Genomic DNA, 19,378 nt, shown 5'->3' on the forward strand with positions numbered 1-19,378 from the left:
TCCTGGGACCCTGAGATCATGACCAGAGCCGAAATCAAGAGTAGGATGCTTAACCAACTGCACCACGCTGGTGCCCTGAGAGAACACTGAAGGTCTATTTCCTTAGCAACTTTCAAGTATATAATACAATGGTATCAACTATAATCACCAGGCTTTAAATGAGATTCCCAGAACTTGTTCATCTTCTAACTGGCAATTTGTTCCCCGGGGGCCAGCATCTTGCCCTGTCTCCTGCCCCGACCCCGGGTGACAACCACTCTACTTTGTTTCTGTGACAGAAGGTCATTCTTCATCATGACACTGCACTGCTGTTCCAAGAAGTGCCCTTCCTGGAGGGAGGCCTTCAAAGACTGTTGGGAGGACAGCCTGGTGGGGAGAGTCATGACTACACCACCCCAAGGAGGTCTCAGAGTCTGAATGTTCTGGGAGAAGCATTAGGGCATGGGGCGTCCCTCTGTGGGAGGGTGTCTGAAACCGTCTTCTCGGTTGTTGGCTGTGGTCAGGGGGAATAGACCTTGGGCAGCCGGAAGACAAGGAGCAGCTAAATTTGAAAATTGCTACTGTCTAAATTAGGAAGGGAACACTCAGCTCTCTTTTAAATATCAAGGCTGCTGACACCTTTAGGGCAGGGACAGACCCCAGAATCTGGGTGGGGCCTGGCAGAGCTCATGGACCTGGGAGACTTGGAGGCTCTGAGGTAGTCCTCTGCCAGCAGAGGGCTGGGTTCCTGTGGAGGGGACCCCAGCCAGCAGGGGGCAGTGCTGGCCAGGGCAGCGTGGTCACTGAACCATCCTCATACCCCTTCCTGGGGTGTGGGGGTGGGGGGGGGCGGACTGGGGATGCTCATGGTGGGGGACTTGGGGCTGCCCAGTGTTTGCTTTTTCCAGGCCCGGGGTTGCCAGATCGAATACAGGGTGCCCAGTGATCAAGCCCTGCATTGGGCTCCTCACTCCTCACTTATCTGAAATTTACAACAATTTTTTTTTTTTTCTATAAATGCATCCTCAATATCACTAAAAGTTCTTTTGAAATCCGAACTTAATTGGGTGTCCTGCAAACTGATCCACGTCAATGGTGAGTTTTTAAGTGAAGAATACTGCATTCCTTTATCCCACAAATGTTTACTGATCGATTATTATCCTAGGCGCTGAGGGTTTATCAGTGACCAACTGGGAAGGTCTTTGCCCTCATGGAACTGGCATTATGGGGTGTGTGTGTGTGTGCGTGTGTATGAGGGACGTGAGGTTGGACAGGAGGCAGCAGGAGGACCATTTGAAGGGTGTTACAGGCCCAGGAAAGGGGTCCAGCTGCCACCATCTGATTTATACCCTCGCAAACCCTCCCACAAACACTCCTGAGTTTGGGGCAGTGAGGGAGTCAGTCTTCTCTTTCTCAGGGCAGTGCTTTCCCGCCACTGTTATGTCCTAGCCTATAGAGAACAAGCCATTTGTCTGGCGTGTGGCTGGAAGGGCCGGTTCCAGGGGCTCCCAACCGGCACTGGCCCAGTAAGCTTGGAACCCAGTCACAGCAGCTCCGCCTGTGGAAAGTTCTGCTTTGGGGGAACATCTGCCAGCTGGAGCCCCGTGTGGGCTGCAAGGGGCCTCCTGAAAGATGGAAAGTCACACTGTGTGACATGCAGGAAGCACTCTGGGGCAGGGGGTGTGGGGGGAAGGCAGGGTGTGCATCCAGGCATCAGAGATAGATTTCTAGAATTCAGGGCTGGGAGAGATTTTAGAATCGATCTTATTCAATCCTCTTCCCTCCCTCCTTCCATGGAGGACTAAGAGATAAGACGAACAGCATTTCTTGGGCACAAGTGTGGCTCTGCCAGGTGCTGGGGGACCTGCGCCTGGTCCCAGTCTGGGGCCGAGTATACAGGCAGGGCGGAAAGCCTCTCATATAGCAGTTGGATGTCTAAGCATGTGATCCTTGGGCTTGCAGGTTCTAGTTCTCTGTGTATGTGTTTAATTAATTCATCTTCTTTGTGTTTTACAGGAGGATTCCTTCAAGATGGATGGAGGACCAAAAGAACAATAACAGTTGGTGAAGCAGTTGCTGGCAGAGCTAGAGCTCATTCAGTCACATGACCCTCCCAGTGCCTGCCTGTTCGCATTCCCTCCCACCTTCTTCCTCAGAAGCCCTAAGATGGTCTCAGAGACCTCAGGGGCCCCAGTTTATTCTCCAGCCTCGGCCCTGATAGGAGGCGAAGATGATTTTTCTTGTGGGCTTTAGCTTTTTGCTTTCCTGTGAGTACACTCACTTGTGTACCTTCCTCATAGCCTACCACCCTGTTTCCCTTTCTCTCACTTTCAGCGCCTGTCCTGTTTCTCTGTATACTTGGTTTTCTAGTTATTCTCCTCCTCTTGCCTCTGCCCACGGAGTTCCCTCTGGATGGGCCCATGTGGGACCCAGTGCCTGTGGAGTGCGGGATCTCACTATATCCTCTTTCTTCTCTTCACAGACGAGAGCGTGCTGTGTGACCAAGTGACCCAGAGCCCCCCAGACCAGATAGTGGCCAGTGGCAGTAGCGTGAAGCTGTTCTGTACCTATTACACTTCAGAATCAAACCCTGATTTGTACTGGTACCGGATATGGCCAGATCACTCCTTTCAGTTTATCCTTTACCGGGATAAAACTCTATCCCACAATGCAGATTTTACTGGGGGTCGGTTTTCTGTGCTGCACAATCCGTCCCAGAGAACCTTCCACTTGGTGATCTTCCTGGTGGAGCCTGAAGACAGCGCCACTTACTTCTGTGCCTTGAGCCCCCCACAGTGTCTCAGGTGCCCAGGAAGTCTGAACATAAACCCCGGGCACAGCCCCCTCTAGCTACCTCTCAGGGCAGCTCATGTCCCCAGACATGCCATCCTTCTTTCCAGTTATTTTGTGCTCTGGCCTGGCCTGGCCTTCAGAGGTGCCCCAGGGGGTCTGCTGAATAATAAAAAGCCAGCTTCCCCCGGGTTCAGATGGAGCAGAGCACCTCCCCCCTTCTGACTCAGTGGGCCCTGGTGGTGGCAGAGGGGGAGAGAGATGTCTGAAGAATTCTCATCTATGCGTCCCCAGTGCCCAGCTCTCTCATGCCTCACAGAGCAGGGCTGACAAGTACGTGCTGTGAGTCCTGTGAAGATACTAGAATGGGGCATGTGAAAGGCCAGGCTAGGGAGAGCTCATCAGGAGGGTCTTTATTTTAGTCTCCATCATTTATCCCTTAATGTGATTCATTCTGTTTTCTTTTGAAGACTCAAAATTAGACACAAAGTTACTTCAAAAAATTTCCCAATTCACCTTTTTTTCCTGCGCCTTCTTGTATAGTTACCTTATTTTTCTCGAATGCTCTTTGACACCACCATTTTATTTACTTTATTTGGAGAACATTTTTCTTTCACTGGAGAGCCTTGAGATACTCCCAGCAGGTTGTCTGTGATTCCCAGAACACCAGCTTCAAAGCCCCTGAGTCTGGAGCTCAAGAGTGTCTCCAAGGAAGACCATCATCTTCAGGGAAAGCCAAGTATGTGATGTCAAAATAGAAAAGTCCTAAGCCCCGGGAGTGGGTCCCTCTTTCCTTCATTTCTGTTGAATTCTCTGCCTTAAAACAATGAGTAGAGTTGGGAGACTTAACCTAGGAGAGGGTAGAAGCCTTAGCTATTGCAGCACTGGAGCCCAGAGACATGAGGGACATTCATTCCCAAGGTCAGAGAGAGCTGGTTAATGACAGAGCCAAGGGCAGGTGCCACATTTTAGGGCTCTCCCTCTCAGGGGTGCCCCAGCAGGCTTTACTTCAGCTGTTTACTACAAAACAGGTGGGTGAAAGACAGTCACTAGAGAGAAGAACATAGAGAGCATGGGTGAGGGAGCCAAAGGCAGTGGGCAGCTGACTCAGCCTTCGGGGTCTCTGTTCTGCCCATGACTGAGTGTGCAGCCGTCTTCTGGAGGACTCCCTCAGGGTTGCTGTGGGCTTAAATGAGGTGCTGTATGTGGAAGCTCTAGGAAACTAGAATCTGCAGGATGATGCTCCCCAGACCTGAAGACAGCCATGATCCCATGCCCGGCTCTTGCCAATTATCTTTTCTGGAGGCTCCTTTTGGTGGAGGAAATTTGAGATCCTGTGATAAACTAGGATTTTTTTTTTTTTTCTTCACCAAAGTGGATCAGAGGGTGGCTCATTTGTATGCTAAACAGAGGACAACCCTGAAGTCCAGTCCAGCTGAAATCAAATCAACACCTTGTCCTTGCCTTGGGGGTGCTCTCCCTGGTGGAGCCTGAAGACAGCGCCATTCTACTCCAGTAGAACGAACTTCGGGCTGGCGCTCTTGATAATGTGGTTCAGCCCACAGCCCCGTCCTTGCCTCAGTGCATGACTTCAGACAAGGTATGTTACCTTTTCCGGAAGGCATATTTTTTCCATCTAAAAAATGAGGGTGTGATCTTTTTGTTCTTGGCCACTCACAGAAACATGCTGCCCCAGGTAACAGATGGGAATGTTTTGGAAGGAGGTGTTCTTTCCACAGACTAGGGGATGTTGTGTGGAGCCTTTTTAATGGTTTTCCCTGCGTGCACCTGCTTATCCACCTAGATGGTCCCACACCCACTGAATCAGAGTGCTACTGCGTCTTTCTTCACTTTGGGCCGTGAAAACATAACCTGGCAGTCTGCAGATGGCGATGGCAGGGGGAATTAGTGAGGGTGGCTTTTTCATTTGTGACCTCACAAACCCCCAGTTGGTACCCTACATAGTGTCCTCGGTGCTGAGGAAACCACAGTACTGGGGAGCAGGGGCTCTGCTGCCTGGGCGGGTGCACTTGGAAGAAGCTGTAGCTTTGTTGAGGTGGGAGTAGTGCAGCTTATAGGCCACAGAAAGGTCATTGCTGTGAAAAGCAGCGACAGCTGGAAACCCAGGTTAGGGTCCCCAAGGCGGGAGCCTTGTTGTCTCTGAAGAAAACCTGGTTTGGTAGCAGCCATTTCTACAAGGCTGCAGGAGGTCGACTTGAATCACCAAGAAGTCAGCAGGTCTGGGGCTCAGGAAGCCACAGCATGACCTATAAGCTCAGTTTGGCTTCTTTTTGCCTAACAGAGAGTTCGCAGCACCCCCCTTACCCCCTGCGGTGGTGTGTTATGAGTAAAGCTAGAGGCAAGGCACACTCAATGCACTTTAATAAATGCAACAGAGAACAACACCGAATGGCAGAAAACCATCAACAACACGGGGCAGGCAAGAATCATCGTCCCCTGACCTCACATTCCCTGTGCACAGACTGGCAGGCAAACCCCTCGAAAGATAATCTTTTTACAGCCGAAATTGAAGGGTCTCATTCCTCTTCCCTCCCTCCAGAAACACTTGCACAATTCGCTGCTTGAAAGCAGGCCCACATCTTACTTATCTTTGTACCCTCGGCACAGTGCCCGGAAAATAGAGAGAGTTAATTCATGTTTGTTAAATCAGTTAATAGAAATAAGTGCATTTTCTCTGTATTTTACTCTGATCTTTGCTAATAGCTCAGAGAGCATTTGGATGAGGTTTTAGAAACCCCACCAGCTGCATGGGAATTCAAATGTGATTTTGTTTGTAAAGTACTGGGAAAAGCAGAAAGGGCTTTTGTGGCTGGAAATGCCAGCTTGGGGCAAATCTGTGCTGGGCTGGGCAGAGCCATCTGCTCTCCGACCCCCAAGGTCTGTTTTCCTCAGAGACCATGGACCTGGGAATCCTTGGCTCCCACTCTCTACTTCCTAAGGCAAAGAAAGTCAAAGGAACAAAACACCTTTCCCCAAGCATATTAGTTGTAGAAAATAAAAAAGAAAATGAGTCCTATATCTCTTTAGAAAGCAGCATATAGAGCTGTTAGGAGAATAATAACCTCCCTAACTCCCCAGGACTTTTGTCTTTCCACTCAGCTGGGAAATGAGCTGGGTTTGTGTCTCTGAAGGAAACCTGGTTTGGTAGCAGCCATTTATACAAGGCTGCAGGAGGTCGACTTGAATCACCAAGAAGTCAGAAGCTTAGGAGACAGCAACCCTGTAGGCTTTTGTGAAGACGTAACGTGAGAGTCTCATAATGGAGTCTTCTCATGCTGGTCAGCCTGCAAGTGAAGGACAGTTGTCAGAGTGTCATAGATCATAGACCACCAGGGCTGAGAGGAATCATGGTCCTCATGTCATCTGGGGCTGGCCAGCACTTTCCAAGGTTATATCCTTGCAGATGTCACTAATCTCTTGTAGCCTGGTTCCCTTCTGCACATGGCCATAATGCAGTCAGTCAGTATTAACCCATCAATGTTGGCATAAGCCATGGAACCCATTTGCTCTCCTCAGTCATAGCTCCTTTGTTTTATGGACACAAATACTCAGGCCCAAAGAAGTGGAGCCAACAGGCTAGGGTAGCAGAGTGTTAGGGACAAGGTCAGGGTGAAAACCCACATCTTTTTTGATTCCTAGTGTCGGGTTCTTTCTAGATAGTCACACCGCCTAGAACCAGTCACCTATTTGGAAGTGACTGGACATTGTTTTCAGGTTGGGTTGGATCAGTCTGACATTCAAAATCCACAGTTGTCCTTAGATCAGGAGTTGGGACTGAGGAGTGTTTGGGGGAGCTGGGAAGGGGCTTTGTAGGCAAACCTAGGCCCCAGTTTGAACTTCGTGTCTGAGATTACCTGAAGAAGGAATATAAGTAGCAGGCAAATAATGTCTCAGCTGTGACTCCATATGCAGCGTGAGTAGCTAGCACTGGGATGGTCACTACTAATAGGGGTGGAGGTTCATCCCAAAGATGGGCTGGTCTACACATTGGAGTCCTGTGATAAAGGAATGGGAGCTGGCATCCCTTTTGTCTAGGCAAAGGCAGGTTCTGGGAATTCCTTGGGCAAAGCTTTACTGACGGCCTTGCCAATAACCCTTGGCCCCTTGGCCAGATAAACAAAATAGTAAATAAAGAAAACTATTTCTCCTTATTTAGCTCCATAATTTTTTTTAGCTTCTGGGATGGAGGTGGGGATTATTGGCTGGTATCACATTATACTACATAATGCATTTGAGTCTGGCTCTGAAACAAGAGTCAAGCCTCTGAAACAAGAGGATAACAGGAGACGGGGCGTTATGATGAGTATCTGAGGAGGCCCACCTTATTAAATCATAATATGTCCCTATGTGGTTTTCTCTTCCCAAGGCTTCTTGGCCCATTACATTCCTAAACTCCTTTTCTCCCTGTGTAGCATAGTTCATGTAGGGGTAGGAATAAGAAATAGCCAATTCTTACCTTAAAAGAAAAATAACTTGGCAGTCAAGAGAAAATTGATGGCAAGACTCTTGGCAAACACCATTCGGAGCCCCAGCACTGTGAGGGACAGCATGTTCACCTTCCCGGCTGTGAACTGTGAGCTCCGGTGAACTGTGGTTGAACAAGAGTAAAGACGGTGGCTTTAGCAAGAGATTAAGTTCCCTTCCAGAGACTGAGCCCACAACACTGCCAAGCAGCCCGCCCCCATCACCAGCATTCTGCCTGGTCTACAAGTCCAGCTGGCTGCCCTCTGGGACCCCCTGCTGCTGCTCACTCCCAGCCAGGCAAGCTCTGCTGAGAGACTCCTAGGGAACCTACTGGGCTTGGGTGTGGTTTTTGTTTTCTTTTGAAAGATGGTGACTTTTGGCCCCATCTGACAATGACAGAGTTTGCTTTAACCCTCAGTTCTGAAGTTAGCCCTTGGTTATAACTAACCTTTGCGCCCGTAGAGGTTCTCTGAAGTTGGCTCCATGCTTCCAGGTTCTGTTGGTTTTATGTTATCTAGAACAAACAGCAGTGGTCAGGGATTTACCGGCAACCGAGAGGTTCAAAGGATTTCAGGTTTTAAAAGTGGAGGAGACTCTAAGTAAGCAAACTGAGGACCGGGGGTATGACTTGGTTAAGTTCAGACAGCTGTTCACATAGCCAGCATTCTTCCCATTCTGGATTTTGTTTTGTTTTGTTACACTGTGAGTGCCACAATCAGGTATGCCTCTAATCTGTAGGAAGAACTAGGATTCTCAATCCCATGATAGGCCAGCCTGCCCCCTTGTTTTGGTATTCACACTGGATTAGACTGTACATAAATTTTTAACCCAGTAGGAGGACAGTCATCAGTACAAAGTAGACAGTGGTTGATGAAGAAGAAGTGGGGGTGGGGGTGAAATAAGCTGGGCTTTATCTCAGGTTCCAGCTTGGGGATGCAGAGTTCAAATCCAAGTCAATGATGGGCCTAGTTGGGCCTCAGCCTTGTTTCCTGCGTGATGCCATATTGACAGTGATCAGTCAAGAGTTTAAATCTCCAGCTTCCCTTTCCCTTAACGCTTCATCCCTACAATTCCAACCCCTTGAAGCTAGATATGACCTACCTGAAGGACTTTTCTTTGGTTCAAAGTCAGTAGAGCGCACGGTTTCATTGTTGTGTTCAACCGAACAGGTCACTGAATTGGAATCCTCATACCGACCCAGCTTGACAGCGCTGTACTTTCCACTGGGAGAGACGACGATAGCAGGGTCAAATTCTACTATAGTCTTGGGTGCTTCAAGCTTTATGTCTATTTCCTTAGGGTAGAAATCTTTCACCAGACAAGCAACAGTGGAGCCATTTTTCATGGTGAAAACGAATGGTTTGGCAGGAGGCTGGCTTCCTGTAAATATAATCAATTTATTTTGGAAGATGGTTATCCACAAGTGTGGGAGTTAAACAATGGTGTTTACTTCAATTCCGTTGGGGACAAACATTATAATCTAGACAATCGTGCATCCTGTGAGTGACCTGGGGTTCTTAGTGCTCCCATCAAAGTGTGGCCAAGGGAAGTGGAAATGAAAGGCAGTCAGTTTGACTTCTAGGTAGGAGTTGCTAAGTGACACGGCTGAAGCTGAGATGGAAAAGAACAACTACAAAGAAGTTTCTAGATCGTCTGAGTTTCAGTTATCTATATTTTATTCATCAATCCTCTGGACAATCACAGTCAGGCTGAGTAGCTGTCTGCATCGTTGGTTTACTTTAAATGTGTCAGCCCTTGGAGTGAGAGCAGGCTGGGTGCTTGTTCTTGGCATTGTGTCAATCAAAAACACAAGTCTGAGAAGGACTAGCTGACTGGTTCAAATACTCTGAGGATGGTAGTGATGGGATCACTTCAGGGTCTCATCTCCATTTTACAGATCAGTAAAGGATAACCGCTGAAGTTAAGGAGTACATCTCTGTGCCTTTAGGTGGATACTTATTCTTTTGTAAGGGACTATCCTGCAGTTTGTTTTGAGTCTTTAATCAGAAATGACAACTGTCATTCCCAGGAAGTCCTTATAGACATAAAACCAGTTTGAACCCCATTCTTGTTTTATTTTAAGTGAAGCTGTGGAATGTTGGTCTCCATTATTTTATGTGCCCCTGGTCTCCTCTTACATTCACGCCTCACCCTGAGCTCTATGATCTACTTGCCATTCTGTACCTGCATCATTTTCTTTCCTTGAAACTGAAAGTTTTAAAGCTTTGGGGGGGGGGGGGGTAATGATTCTTTCCCATCATGACTTACTGAAGTTTCTGAATTATGATAAATTTTGGCCATGGAAACATGGATTCTTAGGCTATCTTTGATAACTGTTTTTGTTTGCTTAAAGATTTTAATTTTTTGAGAGAGAAACCACAGAGAGAGTGAGAGGATGCATGGTGGGGGGGCGGGGCAGAAGGAGAAGGAGACTCCCCGCTGAGCAGTGATCCTGACATGAGGCTTGATTTCAGGACCCAGGCACTTAACTGACTGAGCCACCCAGGTGCCCTGATCTTCAAATAACTGTTAAAAAAGAAGTGGCAGGGAGGCAACTGAAAATGCCTGAAATCAGGAGAGACAACCAGTCTCTGAATGATGATCTAGATATATTTCCAACTACAAGTTTAACTGCTAATTTTCAATATTAATTGCTGTGTGACTACAGCTCTTATATCAAAAACTTAGGTGATTTTTGGGACACCTGAGTGGCTCAGTCCTTTAAGTGTCTGACTCTTCATTTCTGCTCAGGTCATGATCTTATGGTGGTGAGACGGAGCCCTGCCTGGGGCTCTGCACTCAGTACAGAGTCTGCTTAAAGTTCTTTCCTTCTCCCTCTTGTTCCCCTTTCCCTCCACTGCTCACACTCTCTTTCTCTCAAAAACAGAACAGAACAAAACAAAACAAACCTTAGGTGAGTTTTTAAAACCTGTGATATCAAATTAAGAATGTGGAATTCCAGTGTGCTTTTATTTACTATGATCTACAATCAAGACACAAGGTAGTGCTAAATGAGAAGTCTTTGTAATGAGGGAGTAAATGCAATGATTTTTCTAATGTTCAGTCCTGAATTTGGATTTGGGCTTTAGCTGTAAAGCTCACGGTAATAGAGCTATAACCCAATCAATTGGTTGGATCTGGTTGGGATGGAGTGTTTGCTAGTCTGGAAGCTCCTGCTGGTCACCATTTTGTAAATGGACCATGGCCAGTCACAGCTTCCCTAGGGTATCAGCTGTTCAGAGAAACACCACTAGCATCAAGATTCTCTACTTTATTCTCTGCCTGGAGTTCAGCTGAAAAACTGGATTCTGTTTCAGGCACTCAGGGCAGGGAACTCATTCCTAAGAATCTGGTTCCTTACACTTTTGGCTTTAGGTCTAGACAAGAGAGGGGCTGGGGATTTTTTTCAAGGGGCTCTTCTGGAACCTGATTTCAACCTATGGGAGAAAACTTTCTTTGTTTTGCTTTCCAGCATCAGGGAAGCCACTGATAACAGACGCTGATAACTCTGGCAGTAACGGCTTGAAAAACCACACGTTCTGCTCGTTCACCTGTCTTCAGACTTGCGACATTTCTTGCTCACTCTACTGACCTTGGTGACATGTTGTCTGGTTGTGTTTCAAGGGAGTTATGAGGTACAGCGAAAGGAAACTAGTCCATTAAAAAAGAAACGATGAAACAAAACAAAATAATCCTATCTCCTTGGTTACCTAAGAGTTTGACCCAATCCTAGCCTGATTTACTTGGATAATTAAGGCTTGCTTGGGATTTTAATTCAGTCATCAATGTTCACTCTGGGCTAGAGAGACCTGGTTTAAATAATTTGAACAATGTAATATAGCTGACAAGACAAACGTCTGCAGAAGGTAATACCCTTGTGATATTGAGCTCTTAATGTCAATGTTAGCATTTCAGATGACTCATAATGCATTCATTTGGCAAAACGTTTTTCTCAGACTCTTTTTCTCATTGAATACCTACCTACTGGAAACAATTTTTTGAAATTAAAGTTTTTTTTTTTCTAATCTATTCTTTGGTATCATGGTAACAACAACAAAAAAAGGTTATCTGACTGAATTAAAATAAAAAAAAAAATGGAACGCATTTTTTGTACTGTTGCCATATGTAACCTAGTCTATTTTATATTTAACTTAAACCAAAATCTGGAGTTGGGTAAAATTTGCACTATTATAGTCCAAAATTGAAAGATTTAATTGTTTATTTTTTGAGAATTTCCAGTCTTTCTTCTTGGCCCACCAATATAAATTCAGATCATCGTGGGTTCCAGAGTGCTATTTGTTCGAACAATTGCTGTTTTCTTTCAGGCTTTCTCTTTTTATGAGTACCGACTCAATGCTAGAGTTATGTGCTGGTCAACAATACCAGAAGAAGTATATCCCTTTCTTAAGTTCTATGTGTGGAAATCATCTATGTTTTAGATTTGCATAGAGAGTCCTACTGGCTCCCTAAGAATTGTACCACCTGTAACAAATGTCACTCACAATTTCAAGGATCTCTGGCAATATGAGATTTAACTTGAACACTGAAATACAACTTTGCTCTACCTGATTACTCTGACCTGGTAAACCACCTCTCTCCTTTGAATCTTCTAAGCTATAGGACATTTGTCTGCAGGCTGCAATGAGGCATGTATACTAGTCTTCTTAGCCAAAGAGATGGGTTAGAATGAAAGAACCCTCTGGAGATTTGGGGCCAAAGCATCCCTGCATATCCCTTACCTCCTCATATGCTCCAACAATTACTAAAATTTTTCTGGTCTTTTTGGCTGCTTTGAAGATTTCAGAAATAAGTGGGGGCTGTAGTTTTTTTTCTTTTCCTTTTTTTTTTTTTTTGAAGTAGGCTGCATACCCAGCATGGAGCCCAATGCGGGCTTGAATTCAGCACCCTGAGATCAAGAACTGAGCTGAGAGCAAGAGTCAGATGCTTGACTGACTGAGCCACCTAGGCGTCCCAAGGCTATAGTTTTAACATATGCTTTTTCAGAACAAAACTAGTTACAGAGCTACTTCAGTGACAGCCTGGTGACTTTACTCTGGCCTACCCCCACACCTGGGGTGCTCCATCTAGTTCTACTTTCCCAAGGAATGTAAACTGGATGGCAGCCCCAGTGCCAGGACTCAGTTTATCCCCAGAAATAGAGGGGAAAAAAGGCAACTCACGTGGCTCCACGAAGAGTCTGGTGCCAGCTCCAAAAAACATCTGTCGAGTGTCCCAGGAGCACATCGCAATGCTGCCTCACAATTAACCAGCCTCAGGCTGGCCCTAGGGCCTGGGTGAGCACATCTGTGCCCTGCCTTCCCAGCCAGGGTCTCAACCTAGAGACCCCACAACTCTGAGAACTACAAAGGTGCCCTTGATGAGATCAAGGGGCTGAGTGCACAGCATCTCAGTTCCTTTTGAAGCTAATAATAGTTTGCTGGGTGAGGTTGTGAGCCCAGAATCTCAGCCAGGAAGCATTGGGACAGGAGACAGGGCTGAAATAGAGGGAGAGAGGAAGGTGACAGGTACAGGTAGCTGCCTTCAAGATGGTAAATTTAACTCCCAGTTTATTGGAAGGCCTCCCCAAGAAGAACATGATAACTTGGGAACAGGGATGGGGCACTGACTGGTGACATTTCTTATAACAAGTGTCAGGCTGAAGAGGGCTTAGACACAGGTCTCGTTCTCATATTCTGGTTCCTTCTCTTGGGTCACAAATTCTGCTTTTTTAATTAGAAACCTAATTTCTTCCCCATCACTCAGACTGAGTCTCACAATAATAAGGAATCTGTCTCCTAATTCCCTGAGCCCAGGAAAAGGCATTTGAAGGATCCAAGGGTTGAACAAGAAGTTGGTAGCCGACAGGGAGCCCCGTAGTGCCATGGGTCATGGATGTGGGTCAGGGAAGCCGCTGCTTGCTTTGGACTGTTTGTTTTCATTTTATAATTTCTCCTGTCTCTGGATCCAGATGCAAGCTTCAGGAGGATACAATAATCATGTGAAATAGAATTTTAAGACCATATGGATTACTCTGTCTCATCACCAGAAATCAAGAGTCTAGGGTTAGAGCCAAAGGGAATGACAGTTGGATAGGGCCATTATTTGCTGTCAAAACTTTAAGGATTGAGGGCTTGACTTGAAATTCTCACTTTCCCTACCTGAGCCTCATGTAATCATATTACACTCCATCATGGCAGGAAGAGAAAACTAAAGAAGTAAATGGAGTATTGCTGAAGAGCACGGGTCAGCGTCCCAGCAGAGGGGCTAAGCATCACTTTCATCTCTTTCCTTCTTCCCTAAGGCTCCCAAAGGCACAGCCTCAGAGATTTGATTCTAACACTGCAGATAATTCTGAATTTCAAGTGGAAATGATTTAAAGGGAAAATGAAACACAATACTTTGTGCTCAGATTCAATTTGCCCAACATCGATCAGACTGCAATCAGCTACAACACGATTGTTTCCCTCTTTCTTTCTAGTCTCTCTCCTTTCAGAGACAACTCCTCAAATTTCACTAGTTCCCTGGAAGCAACAGGCAATCAAGAACCCCTGTAAGATTATGTTTCCTTCTGAGTGGCAGGTGCCATGTTGACACTACTGGATGCTTTCAGGACTGTCCACCTTGCTCCATTCACGTAACTTTCCACTTCTTTATTTCCTCTGAGATAAAATTTAACCATGTAAGGGGCAATGCCCGCAATTATAAAAGCTTCTGAAAAACTACTGTTCTCTGGGCTGGTCCCAGTGACTGACTGTCGGCAGTCACCCAAACTACTTGAATATCACCCCTGGATCTCCAAGCCCTGGAACAGATTATCAGTGGACAATATCCTTAGGAGAGCACCATTACTTCTCTATTGTCCCGAAGTTGGTGGCTGTGATTACATTGGATGTAGTCTCCTGAATTCTACATTCAATGTAGAGTCCTTGGATTCAGGGCTGACAGAAGAGGTGAGCCCATTAACTGCTCTTGGCTGACCCAGACCAGGATGGGGTGTTGGGGATCGACACAAGGGCAAGGTTGGCTTTTATTATCTGAGGGAGAAAAGACTATTTTGATCTAACTCCCTCCTTAATAATATTTTTCTTCTTTTTAACCATCTCTCTTCTTACACCATGGCTAGGACTCTCTGTTCTCATAAACAGTGGAAGATTCTCCTCACCTAGAGCTTGCCTTTTCCCTGTTCCCAGTGAGGGAGGGGACCAAAAGCTTGACCAAGGGCTGAGTTCAGGCCGTTGTAGAAGGCTTACTGCTATAAATCTTCAGAACTGAGTTTCCATGCATATATAGAATATTTTCCTAAGAGAAACCTAATGAATTTGTCCTCATACTTTACCTTGACTCTCTGGAACAACAAAACAGTGGGTTTCCAGTTTGGAACTTCCTGACTTCCCAAGAAGTTCCGTTCATTCAGGATTAGGCTACAAGTCCAGAGGAATATATGCTCTGAGGTAAAATGCATAACCTACTTGGTTCCATGATGAGTCAAGTTCCTCTTCCAAAGACAAGTTGTGCTTCATTACACCACCTCACACATCATTACGAAAAACCTCACTACCTATTTGCCCTCTTCGTAGTCCATGTTTGGAAGGAGTGGGGAGAGCAGAACGAGTATAGCTGGAGACATAAAACTCTGTAGCAGTTTCTGAGGTCTAAACATTATATTCTGGCAGCTTGTTTGATATGTGTTATCTTCTGAGTATTGGCATTTAGGGAAGTCCCTAGGTTTTCTGCTATTACCTCCTCAACCCGTCATCACTTACCCTCGAAACTTGCTTCACAATTATATTTTCCCAAGGGAGAAAGGAATCATTTTGGCTCTGCTAACAAATTTGCTGACAAATGGCTATTGTTAGTGGAAACATAACTATGAGGCTCAAGTCAATCATAAAGGACTATGTCTCAGTTAGAGGTAAAAGAACACGATGGTTGGAGGAAGAGCCATTGATACAAAATATTGGAGGCCACCCAAATGGTCATAATAATCATAGATGACTACCATTTGTATAAGTATTTTGCTACTTACAAATGCCTTGTGTTTATACTACTTCAGCAAACATTATTGCAACAAACTTCATGAGATGATATTATTAGATGCTTCTTACAGACAAAGTCACTGAAGCTAAGTATGGTTAAGGTAGTGAGTGGCTGGGCTGGGCCTTACTCCAAGGTCTCCAGACTCTAGTTTCCACACATAGAACCCAAGTAATAGATGATAGGACTGGGAGGAGCCTTAGCACTCTTTGACGCTTGTCAAAACCTCTGTGATGACACACATGTGACTTGGCAAGTGGGTTGAGTTAATGGATCCATAAGAACATAAGGACAGTTTTGACTCCTTTTCCAGTACCTTAAAAAAAAAAAAAAATCAAATCACAGGGAGGAGCCTGGGTGGCTCAGTCGGTTAAGCATCTGCCTTCAGCTCAGGTCATGATGCCAGGGTAATCACTGCTCATTTGGGAGCCCGCTTCTCCCTCTGCTCCTCCCCCGACTTGAGCACACACACACTCTCTCTCTGCTTCTCTCTCAAACAAGTAATAAAATCTTAAAAAAAAATAAAATCACAGAATTCTTACTGGGTCATAAGACACTCACAGCATTGGACTTCTTTACTTTTCCTACTAAATCTTCCCTAAGAATTGGTCTTAGATGGTAATCAGAATCATCATGTGCTAAAGCTGGAAGACACCTTAGAAACCCCTTGGCTTACCTAGAGGGAAACTAAAGTTCAGTGAAGTCAAGTCAGAGAGCTTGTCAGTCAAAGATAAGGACTGGATCTTGGTCTTTGAACTCTTGGTCTGACATTCTCACCATCATACTTCCCATTTGCTAGATGTATTTAGTGCAGGTCTGATTATGACCTGGATCTGTAAATGGCGAATGCACAGGTGCTAAGTTGGTTATCTAAAGTTAGTCAGGTGGAAGGAAGACAACACATATTCTCCAGGAAAGATAGTGGGTCACCAGGATCACTGCAACACATACTTCACGCTGGACCTTATCAGAGACTGAGTCCCTGCTCCTCAAACCATTCCTTGCCAAATTACATGTTGGCTAGATCTTTTCAAGTGTTTCCCAAGCTGGTGACTTGGGAAAGTATTTAACAAAGATAATCACTAAACCTGTTGTCACAAGAAGGAGAAAGGAGTCACTTATATGGTTCCACCTCCAGATAGGTTCCTTTGCCAAAGACCAGGGGATCATTTGTGCTGGACAGCACAGCCGATAGACCTCATCTAAAAACTGCCTTGCTTTCTTTTTGGGCAATCCTGGAGCCAGTTGCCAAGTCACGTGATAACTATTGGATGGTATTTCTGTCTCATCTCGACTAACCTCTTTGCTCTTCAGACTTGTCGGCTATCCTTCAGGACCAAAGCAGGAGGTGATTCCTTTGTTAAATAGAAATCTGAGCCTGTGCCATGTTACAGTCTGAATGAGAGAGAATGAACTCGCACGCTGAATGAGAGAGACCGGAAAGGAATTTCTTAGTTTGATCCTGAAGGAAGAAAGGTGGAACGCTGGTCATAGAGTAGTGGGTCTCAGTCTTGGGGCTACAGCGAGGTGGCACAAAGATCTAGTGAGTTAAAAACCCCCACTCATTCCTCATTTTAGCAGAATTCCATTTCATGTCCAGTCAGAGCTTTGCATCGTTGTCCAGCATTGTGCAACAGCCAGACTTCTTAGTATAAAATAGAATTAGAGTCTTCAGTGCATTTTAATAACATACTCATGAATATCACATTGTAACATGCTTTCAATGATCTACTCACCCTTAAAAGTGACAGTTAAATTAGCCTCTGTCATCTGTAAAAATCAGAGTCTGTAAGATTGCCCATGTCACTTATGAGAACCAGGAAGAGAGTATACATTTTCAGATCCGTTTACAGTCCATAAAGGACTGGAGATCATACTTCGAAAATCACTCAAATGGAAAGTGGGTCTCAGTAATAGAAAGATATCAGAAGACCTGAAATCTAGCTGGACCCTATTGCTCACTGGGTGTGTAATCTTTGCCAATTTCAGGGAGCCTCATTTGCCTTCTTTATAAAATGAGGATAATATCTTCTATATTGGGGGTTCCTAAGATGAAATGAGAGGGTATACATAAAGCACTCTGTAAACTAGAAAGCCTTGGTGGAATGATTGGAATGTTCATTAATGTTAGACTCAGAGAAGATACATTTTACTTGAAGCAAGGGGTGTAATTTCCCCAAGCACAGAGCTTCCCAGGGGCAGGCTGGTAGGGAAAGGTCACCAAGAGAGAACAGAATTCTATTTCTTTGGATCTTAAGATGACAGTGCTCACTTTTTAGGGCTGTGGGTGAGGCCAGGAATCCAAGTTTCTGTCTCCCTTGGTCTTTTCTCAAGGTCAGTTGTGACCTCCATTGCATTCTCCAATCTTCCCTTCCCAGTCCCAGGAAGGACTGGAGTCCTAATGGTGGCCCATGAGCTGCCCCCTTCCCAGGCCTATTACCAACCTGACCTCATTTTCAAATTCTCTCCCTGTCACTTCCACTTTCCTCCAGTCACACAGGCCTCCTCACTCGCATCACCGACCTAGAGGTGCTCTTCCTCCAGATATCAGCACCTGGCTCACTCTGTCACCTCCTCAGGTCTCTGCTCAAATGTCACCTTTCCAGGAAGGCTATCTGTGTGACTCCTCTGTTAAAAACTGCACACCACTCCCTTCTTTCATCTTTTACATTCACTTCCCGCTTTATTTCCTTCATGGGCCTTATTACCACCCATAATACTATATATTTTATTTATTTATTTGGTTTACCATCTGTCTTTAGCCATTAGAGTGAAAGCTCCAGTAAGGCATGAATTTTTGTCTGCTTTGTTCATGCTGATTCGCTCAGCAGCAAGAAGAGAGCCCGGCGACAGGGACAGGGACTTGTCACAGGTTGGGGAGCTAGGATGCTAGGATGAGGCTTTGCCTCTGCAGGTTCCTAGTAGGCTTTTATTTCTGTTTCCCTTTGCCTTATGCCACAACTGATCATCCATCCATCCATCCATCCATTCATTCAATAGACATTTATTTAGTGCCTTCACTATCTTTGTGGATATAGTGAGGAATGACTCAGAGTCCTTGCCCTCAGGGAACAAAGGAGACAGATGGTCAATTAGCATCTGAAAGTTTTGGGTGGATAGGAGCATATAGAATTAAAACAGGGTAAGGGGACTATAGGAGCTGGTTGGGGAAGGTGTCACTAGAAGTGACATTGAGTAAAGACCTGGAGAAGGAATGGGAGAGCGCTTTGGGAGAAAGTGGTACCAGGCAAAGACACTGTAGACCACAGGCTCCATTCTGAAACTGATACTTGCCAGAGGGGCGGGGTGGGGAAAGGGCAAATGGGGGAAGGGAAAGAGGAGATACAGGTTTCCAGTTACAGAATAAATAAGCTGTAGCATAGGATAAAGGCATAACAGAGGGAATATAGTCAATGATATTATAATAGTGTTGTACAGGGACAGATGGTAGCCATGCTTGTGGTGAACATAGCGTAATGTATAAACTTGTTCAGTCGCTATGTTGTACACCTGAAACTAATGTCACATTGTGTGTCAGCTACACTCAGATTTTAAAAAAATACACTCAGTTCTGGGAGATGTTCATCATGAGTGAGAGGGAATGCCAAAGACAAGAATGAGAAAGTTATCTCTTGGTAACGTATTGATGAGCCTGGGATTTTCTGGACTCCTTTTTCTCAGGATGATCATTTGGTCATTACCTGGATCTTTCTGAGTATAGGGACCCTCGAGTCCAGGGGTATAGTGTGGGGAATGGGCCTTGCCTGGAGAATACCTCTTTGGGTAACTGGTTTTGGTATGGTGGGGCAGAAGTGCTTCCCTTGGTGAAGGACGGTGGTGAAGATGGTGGTGGGAAGGGAAACAGCCTAACGGTGACCTCAGACTCTGCTGGCGGCTTGGAAAGGAGCCCAGTGTAGAGGGTGGGAGGGGAGGGAGCTGGGCCATGGGAGAAAAGCCTCCACAGGTGCCTCAATCAAACTGGAGTCTCCACAGAAAAGAAACGTCCTTAAGTGCACAGGTGTTGGAATCAGACAGATGATACACATTTTGCCTTTCCTAAGCTCTGTGATCTTGGTGAACCTGCCCTCCA

At 45.6% G+C, this 19,378-nt stretch overlaps 1 long non-coding RNA gene and 3 gene segments (V, D, J or C); 2 read left to right on the forward strand and 2 right to left on the reverse strand.

The window, feature by feature from the left end:
- LOC309866777 (M1-specific T cell receptor alpha chain-like) overlaps positions 1-19,378 on the reverse strand; it is a 341,597-nt gene that overhangs the window by 78,193 nt on the left and 244,026 nt on the right.
- Positions 1-19,378, forward strand: part of LOC309866788 — a 489,301-nt gene that overhangs the window by 41,536 nt on the left and 428,387 nt on the right. The window lies entirely within an intron of this gene.
- LOC309866780 (T cell receptor delta variable 3-like) lies at positions 16-11,305 on the forward strand. The segment is given in 5 exons: positions 16-1,074; positions 1,996-2,246; positions 2,462-3,508; positions 4,145-4,369; positions 10,727-11,305.
- Positions 5,135-19,378, reverse strand: part of LOC309866776 (T cell receptor delta constant-like) — a 104,732-nt gene continuing 90,488 nt past the window's right edge. Inside the window, exons 3-7 of the C gene segment in view lie at positions 12,435-12,505; positions 8,356-8,634; positions 7,703-7,768; positions 7,247-7,378; positions 5,135-6,074 (exon numbers count right to left, since the gene is read on the reverse strand).

This window comes from Mustela nivalis (assembly GCF_964662115.1).
Source record: "Mustela nivalis genome assembly, chromosome: 6".
Taxonomy (NCBI): domain Eukaryota; kingdom Metazoa; phylum Chordata; class Mammalia; order Carnivora; family Mustelidae; genus Mustela; species Mustela nivalis.